Source organism: Dipteris shenzhenensis, chromosome 30, assembly GCF_047967505.1.
Source record: "Dipteris shenzhenensis isolate YYH24624 ecotype China chromosome 30, Dip_SZ_1.0, whole genome shotgun sequence".
Classification (NCBI taxonomy): Eukaryota; Viridiplantae; Streptophyta; class Polypodiopsida; order Gleicheniales; family Dipteridaceae; genus Dipteris; species Dipteris shenzhenensis.
In genome coordinates this window covers 36,611,933-36,623,968 of record NC_141625.1, presented here as the reverse complement: position 1 = coordinate 36,623,968, position 12,036 = coordinate 36,611,933, and the positions used below count along the sequence as shown (strand labels likewise).

The window sequence follows — 12,036 nt, the reverse complement described above, 5'->3', positions numbered from 1 at the left end:
AGGGTCCTCCTTTGCTTGCCACATAGAGAAGAGAAGGGCCTCAGTGGGATACCCACTTTACTTAAAGTTCTAGTGTTCACAAAAAACCTGCAAACTATATACAATGAACCTCCTCGCGGGGTTCACCTCACAAAATTTTAGTGTACCATGTGCATTCAAAAGGAAGGGTATTTTAATTAAACTTAAAAGAAAAACATGATTACAATAACATGTGGGGTTTTTTAATTCAACTTTAGAAAAAAATCACTTAGTTCACAAGTAAAGAGGGGTGTCTTTATTGAGTTAAAAATTTTAGTCGAGGGGTTTTTTAAATACGTGATACATCCTATTTCTTAATAGTGCACCATCTACATTATCAGGAGCAAAATATATTTTCTAAATTTTGCAAACCTCACGCAATTTAGTTATAGGTTAGCTAAAAATCTTCAATTTCTAAAGAAAAACCTTCAAAAATTTGAAACCTCAAGTTTTGTGATTAGTTGAGAAAAATGAACATTGGTTTAAGCCATTGTATGCACCCTACAAAGTGAAGGTTGAAGCTCAATGCTATTTGAGTGCCGTTTTTGAAAACCAACTGCAGAATTGAAGCTTTTGGCCATCCCCTTAGATCTGGAAGAAGAAGAAGAGGAAGACCATGATGATGCAAGCCGGGAAGCACCCGAAGCAACACTTGCAGAACTCGAAGAAATATCAAGCGAAGTCGACGTAGCCGAAGATGCCATCGTCGATCTACTAGTCAACCACCCTTCCTCGTCCTTCAACGCCATAGCCATCAGCTGATCGGGATCTCCGGCCAACTGCAGCTCCCATCGCACTCGCCTCGACTCCGGTATCTCCACTATCCATACGTCCCTCAACCACTGATGCACTTGCCTCATGCTCGGTCGAGCTTCTGGCATCGGATGGCAGCACCGTATTGCAGCATGTAGAACGCACCTCACGTAATCCTCCTCATAGCCTTCCGTCGCTGCCAGCCTCGGATCTACGCCTTCCAGCAGCTTGTTGCTTTCTTGTAGCAGCCATATCCACTCCTCTCCTGCGGTTGCAGCTCCAAATCCAGCACTTTCCTGCCACACACCACTTCCAAGGCTACCACCCCAAAGCTATATACGTCTGCTCGATCGGTGGCCGTCCCTGTGGCGGGTACCTCTGGTGCCATGTACCCAGGTGTCCCTGCGGCTGTCATGCTTGCACTCTCATGATCGTGCTTGATCAAGCGAGCCAGCCCAAAATCCCCCAAACGAGCGTTGAATTCCGCATCTAGCAGCACGTTTGCTGCCTTCACATCCCTGTGGAGAACGCGTGATTCTGGTCCCTCGTGAAGGTACTCCAGAGCGCTGGCTACCCCTACCAAGATGTTGAATCTCACCTTCCAGGTTAGAATGTCGATCTCTGGGCCGCGTTTGAAGAGGTATTTGTCCAGGCTTCCATTGGGCATATACTCGTATACCAACAGGGCCTTCCCTTTCGTGTAGCACCACCCACGCAGCGGTAAAAGATTTCTGTGGCGGAGACGGCTGATGATTGAGATTTCTGCGCGGAACGATTCTTCTCCATGCTCTGTAAATTGCGTCAGCCTCTTGACTGCCAGATCTGTTTCCCCGAAGGAACCTCGATATACAGAGCCAAAGGCACCACGGCCCAGAAGAAGGTCCTCGTTGAAGCCACGAGTTGCTCTGCTCAACTGCCTGTGACTATAACGACGAGGACCGATATCGATGCAATCTGAAATGAATTCCTTTTGTGATTTCTTGCGATGCAATGTGTATGCCATGGCTACCCCACAGCAAGCCGCTACAAGAATGGTTGTGATGAGAGCTGCAATCAGGACGGCGTTTCGTTCACAAGATCTGCAATGAGGAGGAACAATACTCGTAGGAGCTGGAGAAGGGGACGGGGCGATGTCTGGGCCACTGGTAGAAAAGTTCCAAACGAAGAGAGTATGCCCTTCATATGACGCGCCCGTGCTGGCAGAAAATCCGAAGTACATATCCTTCAGGAACACACTCGAGAGGTCATACTGCAGCGTAACCACTGTAGAATCGGGCTTGGCTATCTGCTCAGACGTTGGATCTGCAGACTGTGGGAGCTGAGCCATCATGACCTCGATCAGCTGCAAAGAGCTCTCGTAATCAATCCAAGCAGTGAACGTGTAGTTGGAATACAGGTCCAGATCGGGAAGACCCAAATCGATTCCCGTGTCGGTAGAGTTTGAGGATACCACCGTATTGATATCGATCCCAACATGGCTGGACGATGAATCGTTCAGAGGGGGATTCTGGAATGTGTCAAACTCGACAGCAAAGAAGTGGCGCTTTGCATCCGGTCGGGGATCGCCGTGCATGAGACCAAGGTCACCACCATATTGCAAGGCTAGTGTGGAATCTGAGAAATTGTGGGGGATGATCATGAATGCGAGGCCATCCCCACTGTTTCCATAGCCCTCCACGGTAGTGATTTTGAAGGTAAAGGAAGTGCTGAAGGAGACAGAGACGTTAGAAGGGTCGAGGACTCGGACAGGATTCATGTAAAGAAGCTGGCCAGTGTTGACATGGACGCTCTGTGCGTTGCTTGTGGTTATGTCGTTAGTGAGGGAGACATGGTTGAGCGTTCCCGAAGGTCTTCAGGAAACTAGAAGGAGCACTCATCCAGCTGAACTCTATGGCAAAAGTTCCTGATGAGCTTCCAATCACCGCCAGAAATACCAGTACTGCAGCGTCCACCCGAGATCCCATCTTGCTTAATATACTTTCGCTCCTCATCAATGGTGGCAACAGCTTCAAGCTCGACAAATCGACCAATGGTTCAACAGCTTGAAGCTCAACTTGATCATAATGGTGCGAGAGCTAGCAGTCTGTAGCAGAAGCTCTAATCGGATCTGTTGCATTGCACATAATCACCAAGCCGAATTAGTTCACCTATAACCCCATGTATTGATATTCAAACTCTTCTGCAACGTGAGAACCAATTACCAAATCATGCAGCCGGACCGGCACTGATGGAGTTAGAGAACAGTGACACGGAAGAACCGCATCATGCAGCAGGCTTCGAACACCCGCTGCAGAAAGGCTGCAGCGTCATCAGCAGCCCGAATAACGGATTCGTCATAGAGTAGTTTCTTTCTTATTAGTAAGAAGCTGAGGCACACCATTGTTTGAACGGCAGGGCGTCACTGTCCCGAAGTCAAGGTCTTGTTGACCTACGCGTCTAAGAGCGCATTCACTGTCCCCATGCACCCGGACCTCCACTACACTGATCATTTCTTGATCGTCCCTCCGACTGATAAATTCGATCAAGATAGCGATTCGTCCAACTCTTCCCATCAAGATGGCTCCAGGAAACTCCCATTGTGAGAGTTTGTGGCCAAAAAACAGGAGACTTGTCCAATGAGCAGCCAGTCTCTCCGTATGAAAACAACATTGTCGGTCTGTGAGCATCACTTTGTGGAGATTTCTGCCCAGCCATGGGGACCAGTGATCTTGAGCTACCATCCCCTGCAAGCCGGTTGCATGGGGATCGGCTTTAAGCCTTCAAGCCCGCCCATGGTGCATTGAATGCATTTGGATCGTCGGTTGGACATGGGAGGCCGGTCGTCCATGTTCTATGGGCCATGCCCATGGTGCGCTAATTTTTAAGAGGCCATCCCGAAGGTCTTCAACAAACTAGAAGGAGTACTCATCCAGCTGAACAGTGTGGCAAAAGTTCCTGGTGAGCTTACAATCAAAACTAGGAATACCAATATTGCAGCGTTCAACCGAGATCCCATCTTGGTGGCAACGACTAGAAGCTCAAATCGATCAATGGTTCAACAGCTTGAGACCATAATTATGGTGCAAGACCTTGCAGAAGCTCCATTGATCGCATCTGTTACATAGCTAGTTTATCCATAACCTCATGAATTGCAACATAAGAACCAGTTACCAAATTAAATCATGCAGAGGGCAGTAGTACTGATGCCGTGATAGGGAAGAACCGCATCACTCAGCCTTCAAACACTTGGTGCAGAGTCGAACAACGAACCCAATCCATGGCCGCAACTGCACCACGAGTTTGTAATTAAACAGAAACCTTGCAAGCGAACAATGGGAAAGCTAGTAAGTGGATCACGGGTTAAAGAATGCAAGAGAGTAGGAGCAGTATGAAGAATATGAAGAAGATGGAGTTTCTTTCTTGTGAGGAAGAAGCTCAGCCACACCATTGTTGACTTCGTACGCGCCTTATGAAGAAGATGGAGTTTCTTTCTTGTGAGGAAGAAGCTCAGGCACACCATTCTTGACTTCTTGCGCGCCTTAGAACGATATTTCCGATGCTGCAGTCAAGAAGTAGTTTTCTGTGGTTAAGAAGTAGTTTAAGGGGTTTACGATTTGAGGTTTTGTTTCCTTGACTTCCTAAATGCTTAAAGTGACTTCCTAAATGCTTAAAGATCAGTGGCCGACAAGTAGACTTTGATGCAAAGGGAGGATTTTCGGGGCTGGGTGACTGCTCCGTTACGCGACTTTACCCCTTCGTTGGATTTTGACATTGTTGCACCTACAAGACTAGAGTGGAGAATCTCGGCGCCTATGGACTCTACCTATGTGTGGGACTAGTGGTCCCACGTGGTAGACCACTCCTTCCAATAAGTTGAATTCCATTTATGGAGAGTCGTCACTTGTAAACTCTTTACGAAAGACATACTTTGCAAGTGGAGACACATTTCTCCCGTGTGCTCTTTTTGCAAGATTGCTTTGTAGTCCCATTTCCATCTTTTTTGGCAATGTTTGGTGGTACGGAGGCTTTGGGGTTATTTACAGAGTTGGCTATGCAGGGCACACATTTGCCTTTGCCTTAGATGGAACATGGTACGGCTAGGAGATCGTGGTAACCTTAATTCTTCCCTCTACCTTGCTTGGGATCTTGTGCGCACAGTCATTTTACAGTACATTTGGAGAGTACGTAATTCCCTCATTTTTCGAGGGGTGCCCATTAGTGGCAATTTGGTGAGGGATGTCCAAAGTGAAATTCTAGATGTGTTGAGTTTTTATAACCACAAATGGTTTGGGGTAGCTGTGGCATATCGAGCCTTGCAGGCTATGTAATTTTCTTCCCTCTTTTCTTTGAATAAAAATTTTCACGCAAAAAAAAAAGTTGTCCTAAATGCTTTTGTCTTTTGTTAAGTATTTCTCCCAAAAGAGGTAGCTGAGTGGACCTCTCTCGAGCTCCATTCCCAAATTTGGGATGTCATCCCCGCCAGGAGACATCAGTCTGAAGTTAAGCACACGTAGTCACCTGAGAGCTCGCCTCGAAAAATGCAAAAATGTTGTCAGGGTAGATGAGCCATCATTGTCATTTGCAGATGCCTTGAAGACTAGACAAGATGCTTCACACGCTATCAACCTTGCATGTCCGGAACACAATTTGCAACGAATCAATCTCAAGGAGAGGAGGATTTCAGGCACAAGAGCCATGAAAGATACTACGACTACAAGTGGATATTCAACTAGAAGCTCTGTATCGTGAATACAACCGGTTGCTGGATTGTGGAGTGTTAAATATGTTTTTTATGGGATGAATACCTTCTGAAGATGACTTTCCTAAATGGTTTCTTAATGCTTACCAAGGAAAAGCAAATCTCGTGGACTTCCGGTTTGAGGGACGCGGATTTTTTCAAGCAACAGTCACCCCAGTAAGCGAGAGAGAGTGGTTGGTTTCTAGTTCCGTCAGGTACAGGGGCAACCTGGTATATGCTATACCATGGAGTGCCTCATTCATACCCGAGGAAGTGCTACAGCACAAATGTCCAGTGTGGATACACATTCCAGGGCTCAACGAGATACTCCTTCCCTGCCAAGCTGTGCGTGGTTGCGTCGGTACTCGGGAAAGTCTTGTATATGCCGCCAGTTCAGCCAAAGAGGGCATCACCGAAAGTTTGCATTCTGTGGGATAGACGAAAGGAAGTCCCTGAAGCATTGGAGCTGGAACTCCCTAACGGATGGAACATTTTTGTGCAAGTACATTTTGGTATCTTTCCTGATGCATGCTGTTTTTGTAGGAAGAGCGGGCATTTTGCACGAGAATGTCAAGAAAAAGCTGGAGAAGAAAAGCAAGAATTGAAAATCAATCGCCCGATGCTTTCATTTGGGAGGGTTGAAGAATCCGCAAGAGGCAAGGAGGACATGCAAGAGATCCGCATGCCTCTAACACTTTGCAAGCTCTTTAATGGGTGGAAAGCCCAACATTGGAAGAAGAAGGTACGAGCTTGAGGGGGAAGAAAAGAGGGATGCCCCGAAAACCAACTGCATGCAAGGCGAGCTACATGCAAGTGAAGAAAGGCAGACAAAGTTTGACCACATTAAGGAGATATTGTGACAAGCTAAAGGAAAGAAGGTAGTTCTACAAAAGAAGTCCGAGCCAAAGAGGACGGAATCTCCCAGAGTTGTCAAGGGAAAAGCTCGGAAGGGACTATACTTCATCAATGTTTATGCACCCTTGGCGGAAGACATTGATGAGGATTCTGGAGATGGAGGAGGTCTGAGGCAGACGTTTACAGACTAGAGTTGGTGGTTTGCATGTCATGGAACGTTAGAGGTGCATGTTCCATTTGGAAACAACAGGTAGTGAAGAGGTTGGTCAGACTACATAGGCCGATTTTGTTTGCATTATAGGAACTAAAATCTGCCACTAGAAATCTTGATAGTTATCATCAATGGATATGCATGTTGTAGCAATTGTCCAGTTGCAGGAAAGGGTAGGACAGCCCTAATAATAAGAAATGATATCAAAATGAATAGAGAGGTGAAAGATCCGATGGGAGAGTTCTTGTTAGTCAATGTTTGTTTCAAGGGTATTTCTTTCTCAATAGTATCAGTTTATGCTTCTAATCAGTCGGCTCTTAGAGGTGCACTGTGGGATAGGTTGAGAGAAGCTATAGGCAGGAAGGATAATGTATTAATGAGTGATTGGAACAATGTAAGTCATGAGATCGATAGATCTCACGAGAGCACAGATCTCGCACAGATATGCCTATTCTAGAAAGAACCAAATGGATGCTCATGAAAACAAGCTGCGGTTTGGTAGATTGGATAAGTTTTGATGCTTTGAAGGGGGAAAGAGTCTACACCTGGCACAACCGAGATGTAGATTTGTCATGGTGAGTAGCCAGACTATATAGGATCTATTTCTCTAAGAATGTGGATTGGGTGAAACCAAGGCTACAAGGGAAGGTACTAAGGGAACAATTTAATTCATACCATTTCCTATTGATAATTTGTTTCGATCTTCTGGGAGAGGTGGCTACAAACAAGGGACCTCTTCCCTTCAAACTCAATGTGATTTTGGTAAAAGAGAGTTCGATGCTCGGGTCAACACATAGTGGAAAGAAGCAATAGGAAAACCAAGAAATCTCCTCAAGAAATGGTTGAACTGCATTGAGGTAGTGACTAAAGTGGCTAAAGAACAGGGGAGGGCTAAGGTAAAGAAAGGAAGACATCAAAATGGACTAGCAATAGAAGCGAGAGAAGCACTAGTGAAGGCTACACCTAAGGATGCACACTTGGCGACCTTTCTGAGCTTTGTTTATGGTGTGAACAAGTAATGCTTTCTTTGTTGTTTTATCTTCATCCTTTTGTGCCAAGAGAGCTTTCATGTTATTAAACAAATATTTTAGTTCCAAAACTAATATGACTTGTACCTCATCTATCGTTGGCACACTTTACATATTCTTGTTGCACAAATTGTTGTCGCATAATCTTACATAAAGTGTTAATGGTAGAGGCATAATTCCCAGTATTTCACATAATTAATCAAAAAATTTGGTTGACAATAGAAGTAGACATACCTAATCAAAAATCAAATAGCATGAACATGAATTCTGATGGAGTGCATTTAGGATTCATGGTGGGTGTCACCAACGTTTTAACTCAAGAGAGCATGACATATGTCAGTTACATGTAAAAGACTTTGAATCACAACAATAAACTTTCTTATGAGCATGCCATAGTTGTTGGGGGTCTAAACACAGTAAAGTGTATAAAGTATTGTTTTTGGCCAAGCCCCTAAAGAGTACTTTGGCTACAATTTTGAAACAAAACTGCTACCCTCACACACAAAAAGCTACATTAACAAAGTCTCTAAAAATGGATCCCCTCTCTCTCTCTCTCTCTCTCTCTCTCTCTCTCTCTCTCTCTCTCTCTCTCTCTCTCTCTCTCTCTCTCTCTCTCTCTCTCTCTCTCTCTCTCCCTCCCTCTCTCTCTCTCTCTCCAAAACACCAATCATGGGCATTCCATGTGCTATCACCTTCTTTCTGCATAGCCTCTTCACACAATAGGCAAAATTTTTTCCACTTATCTTACCAACAATGAACCATTTGAGATTATTCATGAAGCATTTTTTTCACAGCACATATATGCATCTCTCATCAAACTTCAAATCCATTAAGAAAACATGTGATTTGCATGGATATGTGTAATGATCAAAGTGTGGTTATTTTTGCATGGTAGAGGTTTGGAGTTTTGAAGCTCTTTGAGCCATGGATATTCTAATGGTGATGCATAATAGAGTTGGGAAAAGTTTGCTTGCTTTTCCTCAAGAACTGCAGTATGTAAATATGAAAAAGATCCCCCCTTGCATTTGCTGGAAGTGACTAAGGTATGTTGTTTTTTGTTCTTTTCTTGAGTGTATTATTGTGCACTGTAGATACTATTTATTCAATACTAATATTACTCTAAATAGTATTATAAATGCTATGCACTATGTACATACTTTTTATTTAGTAGTGATACTACTCCAAATAGTACATAGCTAGATTTGATACAATTAATAGTTAAGTAAGTAAATACTATACATTTAGTACTAATAGTGCTCTAAACAATACTATATATAGCTAAATTAGACAAGTCCATATTGTGCACAACAAATACTATGTACTTGGTATCAACAGTGCTATCTACAATTGTATATATAGAATTGGATTTGATTCCATTTCTTGGTTCTTTGAAATAGGTTCTTTTGCATCCTCAAAACCTAAAAATTCAACAAGTTGGATTGCTGCTATTCATTTTGCAATCTCATAATGCTCCTTAGCAAATCCCACTCTTTCCTTTGACAAGATTGTCCCTCCTACTTCCACACTCTCCTCTTTCTTATACATCTGATCTTGATCCTTTCTTTGACTACCTAGGTCTATCCCTCCTACTTGCATTCTCACACCAATTTTAGTTTCTTCTTTTGTATGATTGGCCCCTACTTTTTCTCCTTCTTTAGTCTTCGCATGAAGGGATACATGTCCTTGGAAGCTCAACTAGGCTCCTGCTAGTTGTAGATTATACTTGCAAAGTAATATGTGGGGCATCATGGATCAAAGACTTGGAACCACCGCCCCTTGCAAGGAACCTTAGTCTTTAGTTTTGGTGGTTGAAACCAATTAAAAATGAAGCATGGCTTATCTTGAAATACCCCTAGGTTACAACACGCTACTTTGTGAAGAGAGTGGGAGAGAGGTAAGGAGTCTCACTTGCAGCTTTCTCACATACACAATGGGGGAATACACACAAAGGTGGAGGTTGAAAACCGTTTTCCTCTTCTTAGTTTTGAAAGCCAAAAGAACTCTCTCTCATAGTACAAAAGGAATAGATGAACCCTATATGTGGGTCTCAAACCAAACTCAGCTAACCTAGGTGGCATACTAATTGAGCCACTAACTAGAGTACATAAAGATAGATGTCATCTAGCTATTATTCATGGGTGGTGTACCAACCGCATCTGCAGCTAACAAGTCGGTGACATAAATGCACAACGGTCACCCTGGCATATCACGAGTGGAGCTCGATATCTCAACACTCCCCCTCGAGCTCAATCCCAATTCCTGCACACCAAGAAGGTCTTTGAACTTGCACAGCTTCTCTGTGCCCAATGCCTTCGTGAATATGTCAGCTCCCTGATCCTCTATGCTGACATAAACTAGATCAATAAAACCTACTAGAACCTTCTCCTACACATAGTGGTAATGCACATCAATGTGCTTTGTTCTAGCATGATAGACTAGGTTATTTGCCAAGTGTATACTGCACATGTTGTCACAATAAATGACAATTGGTAGACTGATGCATATCATAAAGTAGCTCATGCAACCAAGCTGCCTCACATGCAACCATTGCTGCACCCTTGTATTCAGCCTCTGTGCTCGACAAGGCAACTCTAGGCTGTTTCTTATTGCTCCAAGTGACTACAGCACTCCCAAAAGAAAACACATATCCACTGGTAGATCATCTATCAGAAATACTACTAGCCCAATCAACATCAGTGTATCCATGCAACTGTATCCGAACCCCAGTCTCATAAAATAGTCCATACTGCAATGTGGACTTTGTTGAGATATGGTGCCATGAGCACATAGATTAAAGGGCAAAGGTATGTGATAAGGAATGTATTAAAGTAGCCACCCTAAGATGTGGACTACATGATGTGGAGATGTGGATTGAGGATATCCACAAGGAGAGATGTGGATGAGAGGATCCCACATGGTTTGACTATTCTAAAGGCTCTTTCTATATAAGAGGCCTATCATGTATTGTTGATATAACACATTACAATAGATTGATTATTGCCTACCGTGTGTCTCTCTCATGGAGTTTCTTCTATGGTTTGATCCTCTGTGATCTTTATGCTCATTGAGTGATAGATTAGGCCAAGTACGATTCTCACTTTGTCATGGTATTAGAGCTCACATGTCTTCCGGTGAGACATGGTGATCCTTGTGTGAGAGAATTCCATCCATGAGAGTTGAAGATTTCCATCATTGCCGAGAGAGAGAGATATATGCTCCTTCTTCTTGAGAGATTTCAATTTGTCTTAAGAGAGTTTTTATTTCATGAGAAAGAGAGAGAGCTTTCTTGCTCCTCTAAGAGAGAGAGAAAGGTTCTTAATTGTTTCTTTTGAGATAGAGATCATCGACCTCCATCAACAAAACTGTTTGCCAAGAAGGGTTGGGCTTCCATATTTGAGAGCTCGTGAGACCACAATACTCTGCTCGCCTCGTTAGCTCTAGGTTTCAAGATGTTCTTTAGAAAGAATGCCCATCTGCGAAGGCGAAATCTATGGATCCTTCAGCGTAGCAGTTTGTGTAGTGCCTGCCTTCGTCATCGCACAAAGTGACCTGCAGTTGTAGAAGGCAGCCTTGTCGCCAAAAATTTTGAGCGCTGGAGCTTGATCCCCATCGACATCAAATGGCTACCCCAACAAGCGACATTACTATTGCATCTAGCAGCTCCATGCCTCTCAAGAGCTCCATAGACAGCCACGTAGCTGTCTCAACGAAGGTCAGTGGTACCTTCCAGCCCTCCATAGTGACCACTCCACAGTAGCTCCTCCAACTAGCTCTCGCATGCAAATGAGCTGACCTCCATGCTGCAAATGATAGTCGACTGCAGCTCTCCATTCGATGCCTAGCAAGCGAGGAAACTGACTTCTATGACTAGCCCACGGGCTGCTCCACCAGCAACAAGGCAATGCCACTGCCTTGCACACAGCAATGACTACTACTCCAGCGCCTTATGTCCTCCAAGCTCGAGCAGCTTCTCACAACAGCGTCCGCCTAGTGCTGACAAACTACGAGCAGTACAGAGACACACAGCCTTCAACGAAAGCAGCAGCGAGCAGACAGGCTAGTAACGATAGAGGAGAAGGGGTACGGCAGAGAAAGATGAGGAGTTGCAGGAGCACAGACTTCATCAGCAGTGGTAGCTTCATCCCAATCTTCCTTGTGGACAAGAACTAGAGCAGCCGCCGAACGCACATTGCCAGTCCTACCTTACAACAAAAATGCAGCTTAGGGAACCAGCTTCGCTTTTGAAAAGAGTTGCAGCTCCCACGCCATTTCGACCGCACCCCTGATGAAAAGCTGAAGGAATGCTCCTCTGTATTGTGGCCCTGGTGGAGCTATAGTCCAACACAAGGTTGGAAGAGGAGGACGACAACTTGAGGAGGAGGATGAGCAATCATAACACCTCCTCTACAGCCTCATCTGCTCCCCACTGCCATCATCAAAGCTCGCCGCATTGC

General features: G+C 44.4%; 1 pseudogene; it reads right to left on the bottom strand.

The window, feature by feature from the left end:
• Positions 1 to 500: 500 nt before the first annotated feature.
• Positions 501 to 3,323, bottom strand: LOC147882055 (L-type lectin-domain containing receptor kinase S.4-like; annotated as a pseudogene).
• Between the last annotated feature and the right edge of the window lie 8,713 nt (positions 3,324 to 12,036).